Here is a 19,576-nt window from a genome sequence, read left to right as displayed (position 1 = left end):
AGCAGGAGAGATGGACAGGTTTGGATCGTCAAAGTTTTTCATGCTCCTTCCATATAGGGTTTTTGTGCAAGCTTGTCCCCTTTGCAAGAATGCTCTTTTTTTTGGTCCCCTGTCTAAACTCATCCTGCATCTGGTTAATTCCCGAAGATCTTCCACAAGGCTCTCAACCACCACCTCCTCAGGGAAGCCTCCCCTGATCTCTCACCCCTTTCTGTTATATGCTTCCAGGGTCCTCATTCTCACTTCCCCCGTCGCCCCCCCACCCCACACACTTGTAGTTTCACATTGATTTGTGTGGTGATATGACAAAACCAATGGCTTTGCTCACTGTTATCTCCCTAGAGCTTACTCCTTGCCTGATACACGGTAGATAGCACATTCTTTACTGAGTAAATAAAGGAATACAGATGGGTGTTGTGGTCTAGAAGTGTTGCTCTGGCCACATGACAGAAAGGACACTGGACCACAGTGGAGGCAGGGAGACCAGAGAGGAAGCCAATGCTCTAAACCAGCGGTTCTCAACCTGTGGGTCGCGACCCCTTTGGGGGTCAAATGACCCTTTCACAGGGGTCACCTAAGACCATCGGAAAACACATATATAATTACATATTGTTTTTGTGATTAATCACTATGCTTTAATTATGTGCAATTTGTAACAATGAAATTGGGGGTCACCACAACACGAGGGCATGGCCTACCATATGCTGATAGCAGGAGCAGCTGCATAATACATGAGGAACTGTATTAAAGGGTCGCGGCATTAGGAAGGTTGAGAACCACTGCACCAAGTGAGAAATCAAGGTGGCCTTGAACTAAGATAGTGAAAACATGGATGGAGGGGAGTAGATGATGTCGAGAGCAAGGAAGAAGCTTTGTCTTAATAAAGTACTGGCAGGCATTTTCTTCATTCCTCTTTTCTTCTTTGGATTTTACCACTGCTTTCTTGCTTAATAGAAATTCACAAAGGAGAAGAAGAAGAAGAAGGAAAGTAAAATATAAACTGTTGCAAAATGGCATGGGGGGAGGAGGGGGGCTTATAAACCTTGTGCTAATCAGAAGTGGGCAGAACTCATCTGGTGGAACCCCTTTCCTCCGGTCGGTCCCTCAACAAAGGTTGTTACCAGCTTTGAAATCCGCAAGTTGCTCTGCCAACTCACAGCTCAAAATGCGCAGTAGGAGTGTCTTATGGGCTCAGTGAATTAGCTGCGGAGTGGAGAAGAACAGGCTTACTGCAGTCATCAAAGCTGAAAGCCTTGGAACGGTGCTGTGTCCTGCTGAGCATTTTATGAATATGCAGAACCAAGCAGGAGCTAGTGGGAGCCAGAGGGAGTGGCAGAAAGAGGCTCTCTTTAACATCCCAGCCAATGGAGGCCCACATTGCAACTCATTAAAACACACGACAGGCTGCTGTAGACACTTTTAAAAAGGGCTTTCTATTGAGGAATATCCTGGGGAACTTTGAATAAATTTCTCTGTAGAAAGTTTTCCTGGAGCAACACCCCATGTTCTAGGGCAGGCGGGCGTCTCCAAGGGCTGGGCGGAAGTGGAGGGCAGCGGTCCAGCCTGTGACAGAATCGGATCCACCCCCATCCGGACTTTCAAAAGGCACTTTTCTCCCTTCCCAACGTATCTGTCTAATGTCCCAGATTCATTTACACTTTTCAGTTTGATGGTCTCCACTTGACAGCGTGGCCCATATGCTTGCTGCTTCAGATGGAAATGGTTCTGCTTGAATTCCCTTATTTAGTTTTAATTTCCTAATTTTAGGTTCGGCTGTGGGTTTTTAGTCACTTGGGAGAGTGAATGGCTCCCTATCCTGTCCCATGCCTCAGTGGAACGCTCCCTCCGCCTTCCCAGAGCCTGAAGTTCCCGCATGGGGTCACCTTGAAGGTTTCTCTGCGAAAAGCTGGTGTGGAGCCGACCCTTACAGCCAGCACTTAGGCAGGAGACGCGCCCCCGGGGCTCCTCTCATGGGGTGGCAGCAGACACTGTGATTTTCCGGATTTGCCCTTAAAGTCTTCTCTCTTCCTTCACGTCCTTGGGTACCTGGGTCTTGTCATTTAACATCGGAGTCCACAGGAGGCTTCTATTTCCATCCTCCTTGCACACGTTACCCCAACCCCTGGCACCACTCATCTACATTCTATCTCTAAAGAGTTGTCTATTCTGGACATTTTATATAAATGGAATCACACAGTAAAGGCAACCATGAGTGAGCACTTTCTCTAAAGATAATTAATATAATTTAATCTTTAACAACTAGCCTCTCCAGTGGAGACCCATGTGTCAGACAGACCAAAGCACAGAGAGGTTAACTGGCTTTCCCAAGGTTACACAGCTATTAAGTGACAGCTATGTGTTGCCAGGCAGCCTGCCCCAAATGTATTCTTAACCTCTCCTGACTGGTAGTGAGGAAATGTGAAAACTTAGATGACCCTGAGCCACATTCTGGGGCTTTCCCTGCCATTTGCTCCACGGGGGTGCTCTATGGTGGGTCACCTCCAAGTGTGAAAGCTGATACCTTAGGACTGTCCTCCCAACAGGGAATCCCTCCAAGGACTGGAGCCCACACCATGGTAGAGAGGTTGCCCTATATTCAGAGAGCCCATGCTCCACCAATAGCCCGAACCAGTGGCCCTTGAGTGAACTACTCCCTAGATCAGAGGTTCTCAACCTGTGGGTCGCGACCCCTTTGGGGGTCGAACGACCCTTTCACAGGGGTCACCTAAGACCATCGGAAAACACGTATATAATTACATATTGTTTTTGTGATTAATCACTATGCTTTAATTATGTTCAATTTGTAACAATGAAAATACATCCTGCATATCAGATATTTACATTATGATTCATAACAGTAGCAACATTACAGTTATGAAGTAGCAACGAAAATAATTTTATGGTTGGGGTCACCACAACATGAGGAACTGTATTAAAGGGTCGTGGCACTAGGAAGGTTGAGAACCACTGCCCTAGATGGTCTATTTCCTCGTGTGTACAATAAACACTTGGAACTGGCTCGGTGCTAAGGTCTCTTCTTTGTCAGGCCATCTTTGAATATTTATAAATAAATGCTTGAATAAATTAGCATCAATTCCAGCCCCACATGAAAATGCCCCTCTGCTGGGACAGTGAAAAGGCTGGTTTTGTTCTAGGTCCATTTCCCTGAAGTAAATTTTGAAAAACACAAAACCCATGGTTTGTTATGGGATGTTAAGTCAGTGTTTAAGCATGATAACATTTTTAAAAATTGGAAAAGAGGATTATGATCCAATGCATTTGAGAAGTATTGAGTTAAGTGACATGATATAGGTATCTTTACGGCAGGACTTTTCAGAGCATTTAATGTTCTATAATCTTCACCACAGCAATTTCCTTACCGGAGGAGACTCACATTGGGACCACTCCACTGTGGGATACCCAGCATCCTTTGCTATGAATTTCCCCTCCTCCTTTTCCATATGCTGATAGCAGGAGCAGCTGTGTAACAACGTCCCAGGGGCACAGACAGTGATTGTCTGCATCAAACCAGAATGACACAATATGCCATCCCCTTGAACTGATGAGCCCTGTCTCCTGGATCCTGTACCTGGACCTTAGAGCAAGGAGAAGCAGTGTCTCCCCAGAACACGCAAAATTCAGGAGCACTTAGTACATTGTACTAAGTACTTAGTACTTGGTACCAAGGATGCAGCATATATCAAACTTATTTGTACTACCATTTCATGGAGAAGCATCTTATAGAATCATGCTCCACTAGATCCATTTAGATGGCATCCTCATGAGTTTCAGGATAACCCTTCAGACTATAGTTTCCTCCTGTAATGAGAATCCCAAATGTAGGCAATTGCTGGTATTGGTTCAATGGTTTTAACATTGTGAAAGAGTGAGTCTGGGGGTGACTGGGGGTTGGCTAGTTTAGGCTACTTCTCCTGGGGAGATCCAGCAACTGAGTTCTGCTGCATATGACTCTTACCTTCCAGCCGACCAATGTGGACTTGTTCGTGTGGTGATGGCAGACAAGATTCTAGAGTGAGAAATTTGCAAATGCTTTTTAAGCCTCTCTGTGCATGTCTCACACTTTCCTACATCCCATTGGCCAAAGAAAGTCACTTGGTCAAGCCAAAGAGTGGGTGGGCACTGCAGAGTCACATGCCAAAGGGTGTGGGCAGACATGGGGGAGGGGGTGGAGAATTGGGACCCGTTTTTCAAACTTCCATACCTTAGGATTATGGTTTAGAGAAGGATGTTTTTGAACGGTCCTTGATTTAAAAATGGTTTTACATTTTTAAAAGGTTGTAAAGTAATAATCATAAAATATAAATTTTTGACAGAGACCATCTGTGTCCTGAAAAACCTAAAATATTTACTAGCTTGCCCTTTACAGAAAACGTTTGCCAATCCTTAGTTTAGAGCAGTGGTTCCAAATGTGGGGCACATGCCCCACAGGGGGGAAATTTGATTTTTAAGGGGGGCAATTCGAGAATGAGTTATTAACAGTGAATGTTTTTCATTTCTTATGGTTCTAGAGGCCTCATATACAGTCTATAAATATATATATATACATATATATATATAGTGACATATATATGCATTTCAGTTCTCTATTACATGTTTTGAAACTGTATTTGCCATTTTTTCATATCACTTCATATTATTATTATTTTTTAAACAATTTCTTAGTGATTTCTTCCTCAGTACTTCAACTGTCCTTTTGTTCCTTAAATATATATATATACATATATATATATAGTGACATATATATGCATTTCAGTTCTCTATTACATGTTTTGAAACTGTATTTGCCATTTTTTCATATCACTTCATATTATTATTATTTTTTAAACAATTTCTTAGTGATTTCTTCCTCAGTACTTCAACTGTCCTTTTGTTCCTTTATTTTTCTCTTTCATGGATGCCATGTTCTTTGGAAGCTTGTTTAGACCAAGTTAATGGCTTGTTAGGCTTCCTCCACATGAATAAGAGTTCACTTTTTGAATAATAAGGATTATGTCAGGGGGTGGGGCATCAGGATTCCAGAGATGCTTAGGCGGGGCATGGCCAAAAAAAGGTTGGGAACCACTGGTTTAGAGCATGGATTCTACAGTCAGTCCACTTGGGTCCAAAACCAAGCTGTGCCACTCACTGGCTGTGTGACCTTGGGCAAGTTACTTGATCACTCAGACTCCTCATCTATAAAATGGTTTCAATAGCACCTACCTCATAGGATTGCTGTGAGGATTGAATGAATTATTGCATGTAGTACTTGGCACATGGAAAGAGCCATGTAAGTTCTGCCTAATATTATGACTCCACAGGGGTACTGGGTGGACTAGATGGAGTGAGGCAGAGCTTCTATTACACTATATTGACTAAGCTTTGGCCCAGATGCTTTGAGCTTCAAGTTTGTCTAACCCAGTGGTCAGCAAACTGCGGCTCGAGAGCCACATGCGGCTCTTTGGCCCCTTGAGTGTGGCTCTTCCACAAAATACCACGTGCGGGCGTGCACATACAGTGCAATAGAAACTTCATGGCCCATGCGCAGAAGTTGGTTTTCGGCCTGGGCGAGTCTATTTTGAAGAAGCGGTGTTAGAAGAAATGAGGGGTGTCGGTCAGTCGGGTGACAGGAAACACGGCACAGGCGGGCTGCGGGATACACAGCGCGGGGGAGGTACATTGTTTTGAGGTACGTTCGCTGAGGTCGACCCCTTCCAACTCTCCCATCCACACTCGTCTATCTGAAACAAGTATACAAGACGAGTGTGGATGGGAGAGTTGGAAGAGATCGACCTCAGCGAATGTACCTCAATCAGATTGAGGATGTTTTTAGCAAAGGCCAGCTTAGGAGTACCCTAATTAAGTTAATAACAATGTACCTACCTATATAGTTTAAGTTTAGAAAATTTGACTCTCAAAAGAAATTTCAATCGTTGTACTGTTGATATTTGGCTCTGTTGACTAATGAGTTTGCCGACCACTGGTCTAACCCAAGCTCTGTTTAGCCCCAGGCATTTGATGAACTGTGTTCTTAATCACACCTACAGTTATAGCTATATATGTGCAAAAACATTGCAGAGAAATGCAGGTTGGTCTCATGCCCACAGAAGGGCAGGTAAATGGAGGCTTGCTCCAGCTGTCCTACCTCCAGGGTGTCGCTCATTCGGCCCTTGGATCTTCTAAGCTGTGACACTGCCTGGTTTCTTAGCAAAGTAAGGAGGAGCAGCTGCTTCCAAGATGGGTTCCACCAAGCTGTTTGGGGTTGGCCTCTGGGTACAGCTCCTGTCATTACTGCACATGAGTCACCATGCTCCTCTGTCAAAGCTGAGGTGTGCAGAGAGGAAGGTACCAATTCAGGAACCTCCAGAGAAGTCATCACCTTATTAATCTTGGTGATAGGATGTAGAGAACTTTTGAGAAGGTGTTCCAGGACCTTGTGGACCATGGTTACTCACTGGAACTTGGATGTGTGTCATCTTAAAGCAACTTAACCTCCCTCAATTTTAGTTTTCCTCATCTAAAAAATGGGAACAATGATGGTTCTTGTCTCATATGGTTAATGGTAGGATTACAAGAGAATATGCTAAAGCAGGGGTCTGCAAACTACCATCTATGAGCTATGAATGGACTTGACATTTTAAATATATATTTTTATTGATTTCAGAAAGGAAGGGAGAGAGAGAGAGAGATAGAAACATCAATGATGAGAGAGAGTCATTGATCGGCTGCCTCCTGCATGCCCTAAACTGGGAATCAAACCTACAAATCTGGGCAAGTGCCCTTGACTGGAATCAAACCTTGGACCCTTCAGTCCACAGGCCGATGCTCTATCCACTGAGCCAAACCAGCTAGGGCTGGACTTGACATTTTTAAATAGGGAGAATATAAAAAGAAAAGTAATATTTCATGACATGTAAAAGTTACATGAAATACATGTATTCAGTGTCACAGATAAAGTTTTGTAGAAACACAGCCACACTTTAATTCCTTTACATATTGCCTCTACAAAATTGTGTGACAACAGCAGTATTGAGAAGCTGTGATAAAGGCAGTCTGCTTGCAAAGCTGAAATATTTACCACCTGGCCCCTTACAGAAAAAGTTGATTGACTCTGATGGAAAGCATTATCTAGATTTGAGTTTCCCCAGAGGCAGGCCTTGATACAACGTCTGAATGCAAGTACTTATTTGGGAGGTGATCCCATAAAACACCAATGGAGAGTGAGAAGGGGAGGCCCCCAGGAAAGAGCACAATATCCAGGTGGGTCAAGGGAGCTTAATCCCTTTGGGCAACTCTGGGAAATAGTGTGGCCTTTGGCCTTTGAGTTATTCTACCTAAGAAGTAGAATCAGTTGTCAGTTGAGGGCTGCTTTGGGGAAGGAGGACAGTATTGATCTCCTGACATTTCTGACAAGAAGCACGCCATTTTGAACGTAGTAAGGGTTCCATAAGTAGTAGCTCTTAATAACAACAATAAAAAAGTAAGACTGTCAACTTTGGAAATTGGCAAAGTACGTTGGCTGAGTGTGACCTTGGGAAAATACTTAACTTCTCTGCACCCCATTAAGACTGTAGTCAGGGTTAAATGAGATAACGCTTGGCTCCAAGTAAGTGTGCCATAAATTTTAATTACTATTAATACTTATTAGATTGAAATATATTCACATATTGAGTCAGATGAATAAAACTTTTATGAAAATTGTGTCTGTTTCTTTTAAAAATCCCTAAGCATGTAATAAGATTCTATAATTAAAATATTCAAGGCATCTGAGAGCCAGAGAAGTCAAATATTAATGAGTTAAGAAAGGAGAACATGGGCTGATGGTGTCATTCTGTGGGAGTGTTAGGAAGTGCATGGATGGCCGTGTCTGAGCATAGAAATGTCCTAATACTTAATTAGTACCCAAGGTCTCTGCCACAGATCTCATCTTTATGGAAGTGAGGAGGTGCAAGAAGTGCAGGATACAGCACTAAAAATCCTTTTGGTGTCCTTGAGAATTTTCAAACCAGCTTATGCCTTGAGGTACCTGGGGCAGTCACTGGGTTAGGGCCTGGCCCATGTGCTCAGAAGGCAAAGTCTCCATCTTCAAGGCATTGCTGGCCTGCCCGAGATGTTCTGGCCATGAACACCAGCCCGACTAATGCTACTAAAAATAGAAAAGGGACTCTGAGCTCAAGAGTTGGCAAAGGTGGCCCCAAACTGGTGATCTGTATAGGAAGGATGAGGCAGATTTTTCTAGTCAGAAAAGGGAAGAATGGACAGGCATTTCTGGCAGGAGGACTGCTTGGTGACAGTGCTGTTCCATTAGGAATGGGTCTGGCACCAGAAGGATGGGGTTGGCGCCACCCTGCAATGGCGTCCTCTATTTGAAGTTGAATTTTATTATATTAGCAGCGAGGAGTCATCTAATGTTTCCGAGCAGGCCACTGACATGATAAAGTGTTCTGTACAAAATTCATCTGACCCAAAGCAGGAGGGACCTAGGTGGAGGAGAATGGGAATCAGGAAAGAGATGGTTCCGATCAAAGGTCGAGATCAGTGGAGTCAGGTAAGTATCAGAAGACACAGAGAAATGGGCCTGAGGTGATCTGAGTCTATTAGTAATGAGCTTTTCCCTTGGGGGCAGGAAGGAGAAAGGGAGGCAGGGGATGGATGAAATGGTGTATTTTTGTCGTTTTAATTAGGGTTGCTGCTGTGTGTTTTTTAAAAATATATTTTTATTGATTTCAGAGAGAGGAAGGAAGAGGGAGAGCGGGATAGAAACATCAATGAATGATGAGAGAGAATCATTGATTGACTGCCTCTTGTATGCCCCCCTCCCCACTGAGGATTGAGCCCCCAACCCTGAATGGGAACCATGACCTCCTGGTTTATAGGTCGATGCTCAGCCACTGAGCCATGCCTGCTGGGCTGCCGCTGTGTCTAAGACATTCTTTCCGCCTCCCCAGTGGGACCTGCCATTCTCTTTGAACACTGATTATTCTTTGTGAAAAGTCTGGAGACTCAATCTTCTGGTTTGGTCTTTTGGGTGAGTTGGTACTTAATGAGAGGTACTCACATGTGAACATGGATCCAAGAGAAGTAATGGAAGGAGGAAACAAAAATAAAATAGCACCAGCATATTTTTTAAATTGAGGTAAACCGTTCAAAGTTTGTAAGTTAGTGGTGTTTAGTACATTCTCAGTGTTGTGCAAGCATCACCTCAGTCTAGTTCTAAGACATTTTCATCATCCCAAAGGGAACGCCTGCACCCATTAAGCAGGCACCCTCATTCCTCTCTTGCCCCAGGCCTGGCAACTACTGCGTTTTGTCTGTATGTTTTTGCCTCCTCTGGATATTTCATATAAATGCAATAATTCAATATGTGACCATGTGTGTCTGGCTTCTTTCATTTAGCCTAACAAACCTCAAAATCGTTATGCTAGGTCACTCCTTTGATAAAGAGTCAAGTATGTGCTGGTGCGGCCTCCAGGCGTTTGCACTTACTGTTCCCTTTGCCTGGAATGCTTTTCCTTGCATGTACAGGAGGCTGACTCCCTCACTTCATTTCACATCTCCACTCAAGTATCACCTCGGCTGTGAACTCTTCACTAGAAGGATTGGAATAAGCTGAGAAGACAAAGAAGATCTCTAGAAGGGAGATATGCTGTAAGTAAAAGGGAACTCCCTGAGGTCATTGCCATGTAAATGAATATGTTCTGTGAATCTACCTGTCTCAGCTGGTTTTATCTGGTGGCTAGTCTTGCATGGAAAGAAACTCTGAGACCAGGAGACTAAGATCTCATGGACTGGTGGCTTTTGGCAGATGGTGGAGGCTGTGTTTTTTAAAAAAATGTAGGTTTTATTAATATTTACATATGGCAAGGCCAACAGATCGGGAGACAATTGCATTGAAGACACAGCCAGAGCCTTTACTGGGGTACCAACAGGAAGGACCACGGGAGGCAGGCTAAGCAGGTTTAGGGTTGGCTAGTTTGAATGCTCCCAGCAGGCTCTGGGGTGGAGGGGCTGTCCCTGGTTGTCTGGCACCTGGCTCTGGGCTGATTAGGGTGGGGAGATGTGAGTGGTTTGGCCTGTGAGAACCTCATAAAGGAGGTGGTTGAGGTATGGGCCCTGGATGGATGGGTTTGCATATGAAAAGCACCCTCGTAGTTGTTTGCTCCCTCCAGGAACTGGCTAACTTTGGGAGGGGCCGTCCCTCCAGTCAGCAAGGCCCATATTTCAAAGCATCAAAATACAGACAATGCACATACTTGGTTAATATAGGCTGTTATCTCTTGTGGCGACTCGGTACCTGACTATTGCTCCCCCCAAGGAGGGTTAAGCCCACCCAGAGGGGTTCGGAGAGAGAAGGGAAATCAGCACAGGAAGCCACATGACCTGACAGTGGTTTTTCTCTCCAACACACTTCCAGGCTCCAGCGATGCACGAGGCAGCCCCTCCCCATGGATGCTCAGAGACGCTCTAGCTCCATGTGGGTTGTTTTTAGGGCTCCTGGCACCCAGAGAACCGGTTAGTGTTTCTTCATTTAGGGGAGATTGCTCTTTCGCAAATGGCTTTGTGGTGACGGCTGCCTTTCTCTCTGATTAGTCCTGCTTCTCGGAGACATTCAAAACCATTATCCCTCCTCCTCCTGAGGTACCATATGTTTTTCCTTCGAGTCTGTAGTATTTTATGCTCAAATTCTGGAACTGTGATGCGGCATTTCTCTCCTGGTTCCTAGCAGGTGGCTTATCTCAGTCAAGGCCGGGGATGGTGTGTTAGGGAGGAATCGGTCCCGCTCATGTCAGCGTGCCTGTGGATCCCTCTGTGACCTCCCCTCCGCACCTCTTCCCCTCTAGTGCCTACTTTCCTTGCAGCCCATCTCTTACATGTGCTGGCATTGGCTGTTGCTTTGACATCTATTCAAGGAATCCATATCTGTCTGCCCTTGACAGAGACAGAGGCTTTCTAGGAAGTCAAGGTCATATTTGAAAGATGCTAATAAAAACATTTATTGCTCTAACTGGTTTGGTTCAGTGGATAGAGCATCGGCCTGCGGACTGAAAGGTCCCAGGTTCGATTCCGGTCAAGGGCATGTACCTTGGTTGCGGGCAACGTCCCCAGTAGGGGGTGTGCAGAAGGCAGCTGATCGATGTTTCTAACTCTCCATCCCTCTCCCTTCCTCTCTGTAAAAAAATCAATAAAATATATTTAAAAACAAAACAAAACATTTATTGGGTCCCATTGTGCGCCAGATATCTTGCTGAGCCTGTTCCATTCATCAACTAACTTATTCTGCCCAACAAACATTTTAGGTAAGTAAATTATTATACCCATTTCATAGATGAGGAAACTAAGACCCAGAGACTAACTAAAGGTTGCAAATGGCGATTTTCAAACTTTTTCATCTCATGGCACACATAAACTAATTACTAAAATTCTGTGGCACACACAAAATATATATTATATTTGCTGATCTGACAAAAAAAATAGGTATAATTTTGATTTATTCACACCAAACGGCTATTATTGTGTTGGCAGTTGTCATTTTTTAAAAAATTGACAATCTAAGGGAAAAGAGGTTAGTACCCCTGACTAAACAGTCAGTTATTGTATGTTTTAAAAATGTTTGCAGCATACGGGTTGAAATTGCTGGTCGCAAAGAGGGTGTGAGGTCAGAATTTGAACCCATGTCTGTCGGACTCCAGGATTGCATTTTCCACTTGGACTAGGTACCGGTATTTGTGGGAGAATGGAGTTACTTCTGTGTTGGTGATTCATCTATGTCTTTCTTTACTGAATAAAGTCCTAGGAACTCCAGATCCCTAAGAGTCAGCAGTGGTGAAGGCCAAAAAGTGTGGGCTCTGGACAAAACTGTGAGGAAAGGAAACGTGTCTGCTGGGACATTGTTTTCCTCTAATTTATTCAACTTTCTCTTTAGGTGTTCTGTACCCTCCTGGCCTCTCCTTTTCCCAATACTAGGGTTAAAATGAACGAAGTTTTAAAATACCACTTTACAGGAATATTCACACTTTAAGTAAATTTGAAACACCAGTTAAAGAGGAAAAGCTCTGAATGTGGGCTTCCAAGCATTTTTCCATGAATTTGTTCCAACAAATGTTCCCTGAGAGCTCCTCCTGTCTGAAGGCTCACACTCAGTATCAGTGAGGTCCAGACAGATCAGATCAATGAGTGAAGTGGGCGGAGTGGAGGCTGTACTGAAATGGAAAGTTCCAGAATGCTAAGGTAGGCGGCCTTTGCTCAGTCCCAGAAGAATTTTAAATTGTGGGCATGTGAGTCCCATGCCAGAATGACTTTTTTAGGGAGGTTGGGAATATAGATTTTTCTATAAAATCTTAATTTTAAATGTTGGCAACTAATTCAAATAAAACTAATACTGCAGGTCAAACAAGACACATCTGTGCCCCAAGGAGCTGGCCTGAGGGACCTCTGACATTTATAATGTGAAGAGGGGGCAGCTCTGTGATCTTTTGTTTTGTTTTTAAGAATAGTTTATTGATTTTTAGGGAGAGAGAGAAACAGAGAGGGAAACACTGATGTAAGAGAGAAACATTGATCGGCTGCCTCCTGCATGTCCCCTACGGGGAATCAAGCCCACAACCTGGGCATGTGACCCTGACAGAAATCGAACTGGCAACCTCCTAGTGCACTGGACGAAGCCTAACCAACTGAGCCACACTGGCCAGGGCGTGACTCTGCGCTCTTATTTGCACAGCTGGCGTGGGCTGCTAGGATGAGCCCTGCAGCTGGATGAAGGTGAGAAAAATTCATTTCTTTCTCTTCCAGGTATGGGAGTGAGCAGAGGAGCTACTGGAGGCACCTGATCATAAGGACTGTTTGTTCATTACCGCGTGTGTCTGACCCCTTTGGACAGACATGGTTTGGATTTCTCTTCTTTTGTGTATTTCTTCTTGTTATTTAGGAAAGCAACAAATAGGAATAAAAGACTGAAGAAGTTTAGGGAGCAAGGGAGAATGCACGTGCCGTTCTCACTCCCCGTATGAGCCACAATGAAAGGTGGGGTGTGGCTTTCTGTTTCCTTTTATGATCTGGTGACAGGAGGTGACAGTCAGCTCTCTTTGGTTTTAAATAGGGCCTCACAGCATGGGTTTGCCTGTGATGTAATTTTCAAGTCTAATTCCCCTTCGTTTTCCAGTGGCACATTTGGTGATTATAGAATATAGTTCTCTATATATTTCTCATGAGCTACCCACCGTGGAGGGAGGCTTAAAGAGAGTCGGTGGAGAGGGAGATGTATGTGCCTGAACTAAAGGGCCTTCTTACCATTCTTTCCTCATTCACTGGTTATTTAATGAGCTCCTGTGATGTGCTGGGCTAGGTGGCAGGTGCTGGGATGTGACAGGCATGGTCTGTGGTCTTAGAGAGCTTCTACTCTATCCGGAGGAGCAGGCATCAAGTCAGATATTGAAAAATTATGTTAAGAAAGCAAAGCAGCCCTAGCTGGTTTGGCTCAGTGGATAGAGCATCGGCATGTAGACTGAAGGGTCCCAGGTTCCATTCCGGTCAAGGTCATGTACCTTGGTTGTGGGCACATCCTGAGTAGGGGGTGTGCAGGAGGCAGCTGATCGATGTTTCTAACTCTCTCTATCCCTCTCCCTTCTTCTCTGTAAAAAATCAATAAAAATATATATTTTTTTTAAAAAAAGAAAGAAAGCAAAGCAAATGCAATGCAAAGGGTGACTTTCAGATTGCCTGAAAGGCCGTTCTGAAGAGGTGACATCGGAGCTGAGACCTGTTTGGCAAGAGGGAGCCAGCCATTAAAACAGGTTTGGGAAAGATGTTTCTGACAGAGGGACCAGTAAGTGCAAAGTGCCCGAAGCAGGAACAAAGTTGGCGTGTGATGGGGACAGAAGAAACGCCAGCATGGCTAGAGCATAGGAATGGAGAGAGTGGTGGGCGGTAAGTAAGGACCAAGAGATAGGCAGGGGTTAGCAGATCACAATTTGGCATCTGAATTCTATTCTAAGTGTGACAGTCCCCACTAGAGAGCTATGATCAGTGGAGTGGCCTACTCTGACTTAGAGTTTAAAACGATTAAGTCAGCAACTGTTTGGATAAAGACTTTGCTCTGGACTGAATTGTGTCCCCCCCAAAAAAATTTATGTGTTGAAATCCTAACCCCCAATGTGATTGTTTTGGAGATGGGAGGTAATTAAGTTTGGAGACATCAGGAAACTTGACCACGTTCACCAGCTGGTTAGTGACAGAGCCAGGAGTTGGAATTCACCTCAAGCCAGATGAATCTGAGTCCACGGTCAATGTACTTTCCCCACCACATACTGTACGAATCATAGCCGACTGACTAAGAGCTCAGACCATGTCAAATGCCTTACTCTGAATTCTTGTTTGCTACTCAGTAACTCATACTTAATGTCTCTGTGCTTCATTTTCCTATTATATGAAATGGGGTGATAATAGTACCCACCTTGCAGAATTATAGTAAGGACCAGATAAACGAGTGGCTTCTTTGACGCACTTAGATCTGTGCCGGGCACATGGTAGACTATATGAACACTGTTAAATAAATAACAGAAAAAAAAGTAATGTCCAACTCTAGCATCCTGCTATGCACATGGCTCCTTAGGTACTGGAGGAAAATGACAGGATGTAATTGTATTGGACACCTGCTAGATCTACCGTTTCGATTCTCTTGGGTCATCCAACAACAACTCTTGATTGTCTAAGAATTAATTTTGAGTATAGCAGCTGAATGCAGCTTTTTCCTCTCCACTACTTAGATGGGTCCCAGGAAGAAGCCAGAGATGTCCTGGAACAAAGAGGCAAAATTCACTGCTTCTCACAGGTGACAATGAATCGGGGCATTTTCAGTTACTGCAACTGAAATGTTATGTAACTGGTATAGAATGGGTAGAGATAAGGGATACTGCTAAATGTCTCACAGCACAAAGACAGCCTCTACAACAAAGAATGATTCAACCCTCAATGGCCATCGTGCAGAATTTGAGAACCCCTGACCAAGTCTGACCTTGGTTTGATCTTGGTACAATGGCAGTTTTTGAGATACATTTGGTCTCTTCTGAGATCCAGAGTCATTAGAAGTGAACAAGCTTGAAAGGCCCTTCAAACCCTCTCTACTCCCAGGGTGAGGCTATCTGAGCTGAGCACCTCTCTACGTTTCTTCTTTTAGTAGAAAATTCTACCCAGAGAGTTGGTGGAAGTAAAAAATCCATCAGCTCTCATTTTACCAGGCACTTAGGAAAATAACTTTTCTCCTGTAGAAGAAATTACATGAATTATATTAAAATTGGTGCTAAGGCAATAAAATTACATGCTCAGGACTCTTCTAAAAAAAAAATCCCTTTGTCTGGCAGGGTAATTTGCGTATGGGGAAGACAATTTCCCCAGCCACCACGCTTTCACATAAAGAGGTAGCAGAGGAAATGGGCTTGATCATGTTCTTGCTGCATGTACCACCCTGTGAAATTCATTTTTTTTTTACATCTTCAAATTTAGTCACTAGGCAAATTTTTTATTCAGATCCATGAGAAGAATGATTTAGGATTTTTGTTTTGTTTTGTTTTTAAATTTGTACTTCTAAAAGGAAATTTCAAATCACCAAATGGATTGTGGTGCCCCGGCCAAGGGCAAACACCTTGGAACTGGGCAGAAATGGACCCTGATATCATGCAAGTCATCACCAGTTTTGGTGCCAATACTCTGCGGGTTTGAAAGGCAATGTATAGAAATGCACATGTGAAGAGAGAAATCTCTTTCGCTTCCAGTGTGCTAAGCTAACCATTTTTAGCTCACAGGCCAAAAAATAGTCCTTGCTTTAATGTACGAGAAAACCAAAATGACAGGGGCAAGGCGGCATCTGTTCTTAAGATTCCCAGGAAAAACTTCAGTCACTTAGAGGCAGATTGATGCACGTGATGTGTCGAGGCCATGCGTGAGGAGGCCAGCAGCGAAGGGAATGGGTTTCTTCTTGAGGGAATGGAAAGAGGGTAGACCAGAAAGACGGAAGCCTGGTTAGCATCCTAGCTCATGTGAACCTGGGGCTTGATCGTTTAGAATAGAAATTCTCGCCCTGACCGGTTTGGCTCAGTGGATAGAGTGTCAGCCTGCAGACTGAAGGGTCCCGGGTTCGATTCTGGTCAAGGGCATGTACCTTGGTTGCGGGCACATCCCCAGTGGGGGGAGTGTGCAGGAGGCAGCTGATCGATGTTTCTCTCTCATCGATGTTTCTAACTCTCTATCCCTCTCCCTTCCTCTCTGTAAAAAAAAAAATCAATAAAATATATTTAAAAAAAAATAGAATAGTAATTCTCAACCAGAAGTGATTGTGCCCCTATAGGGGTCATTCAACAATGTCTGGAGACATTTTTAAATGTCATATTTGGTGGGAGGGTTCTTCAAGCATCTCATGAGTAAAGACCAGGGGTGCTGCTAAACAACAAAGAGTTATCTAGTCCAAAATTTCAAAGCTGAGGTCGAGAAACCCATTTTAGAGCTTCCATTCCTTCAGGACTGAAATGAGGGTAGCTGCTATACTTTCACTTCGTTGAGTTAGGTATTAGAGATGGCAATATGTGGGAGAACGCTTTTTCCAAGTGGCGGCCATCTTCACTGGCTATTGAGAGCCCTAGGGCACTTCCAGATTTTATTTCTTTACCTAATCTACCATAGCCTCCTGAAGTGCAAATCTGACTTTTCCACTTTTCTTCTTAAAAGCTATTTGTGGTTTCCCATTGACTGCTGTAATAAACCCAAACTGATCTTTGCAGCCTCATGTTTCAACCTTGCTCTCCTCCCCTCTTATCCCCACCAGGAATACATTATGATCTCTTCCACCATCTCTCTCTAGCACCTGCTATTCCCTTTCCTTAACGCTCTCATCTCAACCCCTCTCATTTCACCTAGTCAACTCCTCCTTGTCCTGATGGTCTAAGCTTCCATGACACCCCCTCTAGGAAATCTTCTCTTACTGCCTCAAAGGAGAGAAGGTGCCTATTATCTGTGCTCCCACAGTGCCTTATGCTGACTCCTATCCCAGAGCTTGTCATGCTGTCATAATTGCCTTTAAATATTTTTCATCTCCTTCCCCAGGCTGTAAGTATCTTCTCACTATTGTATTCTCAGTGTCCAATAAAGCACTTGACCAGCTAGTATAGTGCAGTAAATATTTGTTGAAGGAACAAATGAATAAATGAACCAATGAGATCTTTGAACATAGCTGCTTCCAGCAGAAGATAATTCATTTTGATTTGAGTCCCTTCTCCTTCCTTGGGTCACTCTGTTAGGTTCATGCTAATTAATGGACAAAGCTCCAAAGAGAGAAGGTTGCTGGGAAGAGCACAGCAAAAGGTCAAGATACTCTTTAACCTTGACCAATGGCAGTGACATAATCCAGAGGAAAGTGTCCTTGCATGAGAATAACCACCTTTGCCTTTAAAGTGAATTAACTGCTATTTTCTGGAAAGTATATTATCAGGAAGAGATCAGAACTTAGTTGAGTTGCCAGTAGCTCTGGGATTGTGTGTGTGTTTGCTCCAGACAATTTTTCATCATATTTTCATATAAATGTTACATTCTCTGCTATGTAATTAAGCTTCTGGAGGACAGAAACAACCCCTGCTTTGTCCCAGAGGGCCCTGGGCATCTTAGTTCATACCTGGTCCAAGTGCCTCATGAAGAAACCTTTCAGGTAAAAATATCCCCATAATCATGCACAGGGTCCCTGTTTGGTGGACAAGTAAGCTTGAATATTCTTAAAGAGGGTAACTGTGTCTACACAGTGAGTTAGCCACAAAGCCCGAAGTCCAGGAAATGACATAGCTTCAATGAAGACAAATTATAGAAGCTCAGTGTCTTTAAATTTAGGAGACAAAGTCCGGTCCCGCCACAGCGAAGGGGCAGTACCGATGTCTTCTGAAAGCCACTGCTCCCATCCAATTTTATCCTTAGAGCAGGAAACAAAGGTTCGCAGGGATGCTCTGGTGCATCTCCCCTTCCATTCATCAGTATTTTTGCCTCTCATTATAGCCATGGCCTAGTTTTCTTAGGCTCTTTAGATGTCCACGAGCGTATTACATACACTAGGTATTGTCCTCAGAACTTTTTGAAGTTTTTTAGGCGTTTTGAACAAGGTCTTGAACTCCAGCTGAGTGCCACGGACGACTTTGGCTCTGCTCTAGTTCCTTAAGACATCTAAAGGATGGCATTGTCATTTTATAAAGCAGAAACTAATAAAGAAAGGCAGCCCTCATACTGAGATTCCCCCCCACTTTTTCGGAGGCAGCAGAGAAACTGCTAAAATTGACTTTTATTGTGCAACATGCTACTGTCTTTCAACCAACAGAAAGCAAGCTGATAGCTTTGAAGAAACAGGGTATGATTTGGGGGAGGTAAGATGACTGTTGTGGAACCTAGTAGCAGAGAAATGAATGTCCTATATTATACTACCAGGATGGTTTTGATAGGGCAGAAACCAGCTTGCCCGAGCTTTCTGGGTCCCGGGCACACAACACAGGGACACTGGACTCTGTCTTTGGATCCAGATCTCTGGTTACTGTGCTGCTTTCAAAAGGGGATGTGGGTCTTTTTTTTTTTTTTTTCCTTCTGCTCTGAGCTTTGTCCAACTCAATGTAAAAATGATTAGCAATTCTCAGCAGACTCCCTTGAAGATGTTTTGGCATCCTGCAGGGTTGAAGGGGAACATGGAAGGAGTGTAACTCCAAGGTTTGGAAAGGAGTGTGTTGTGCGGAGGGCTCGCTCCTGAGTGGGTGGAGTGGGCTTCTGTGATCTAATTTAAGGGACTCCAAGAAGACACACTCAATCCCCAAAATATCACCCCTTAGAATTTTGGAAATGTCAGCTTTTGCACCCATCCCTACTTGTCCATCACATCTTTCCACAACTTCCTGTGAGGGAGCAGCACATGAAGTCTGTAACACTTCCATGTGGGTGGTTGTCTTCTTGACTGTGCATAGTGGGTAGCGGGGTGAGGAAGAGAAGCCAAAAGATACAGAAGAGTGGCTGCCACTGCTTGTGGTCATTGGAAGCTCTTTCAGTTGCCTCTGGGCCTCTTTTACAGGCCAATGTCTATAACCAATGTTTGTGTTTCAACAAGTTGGGGGATAACATAAGTTTGCATTCCTTTGGCTCTCAGCTTGTTACAAGTCGGGGATTTGGAGTGAGACAGTGTGGATTCACATCCCAGTTCTATTATTTACAAGCGTTGTGACCTTGGATATTTTACTGAACCCTTCTGCACCTGAGTTTCCTTATCTGTCAATGGGAGCGCGTACACCACAGGCATGCTTGAACGATCAAGTTAGTAATATACCTAGTAATGTTCCTTTTATTTTCTAGTTCTTGCACATATAGGTAAAAATGTTATTATGACACCTCAACAATGGAGGTATGTCAAAGGGACAGAGGGACCCACCCCCAAATCTCCCATTGGGAAAGCTGAATTCTTTGAGCAACAAAATAAATTTGTGTTGGATTATAACCCAAAATATAAAGTAAATATCTATGAGTCCATACTGACATAAAGAAATGATCGAACAAGTAAATCAATGGGGGAAAAGAG

The 19,576-nt window shown here is 43.8% G+C and overlaps 1 protein-coding gene across 1 annotated transcript in view; it reads right to left on the bottom strand.

Annotated features, from left to right (window-relative positions):
- Nucleotides 1-19,576, bottom strand: part of LOC102263328 (F-box only protein 31) — a 188,811-nt gene that overhangs the window by 78,121 nt on the left and 91,114 nt on the right. The window lies entirely within an intron of this gene.

This window comes from Myotis brandtii, unplaced genomic scaffold, assembly GCF_000412655.1.
Source record: "Myotis brandtii unplaced genomic scaffold, ASM41265v1 scaffold363, whole genome shotgun sequence".
In the NCBI taxonomy this organism is placed as follows: domain Eukaryota; kingdom Metazoa; phylum Chordata; class Mammalia; order Chiroptera; family Vespertilionidae; genus Myotis; species Myotis brandtii.
The sequence above is the reverse complement of the archived record's forward strand: the minus strand, read 5'-3'. Positions and strand labels throughout refer to the sequence as shown.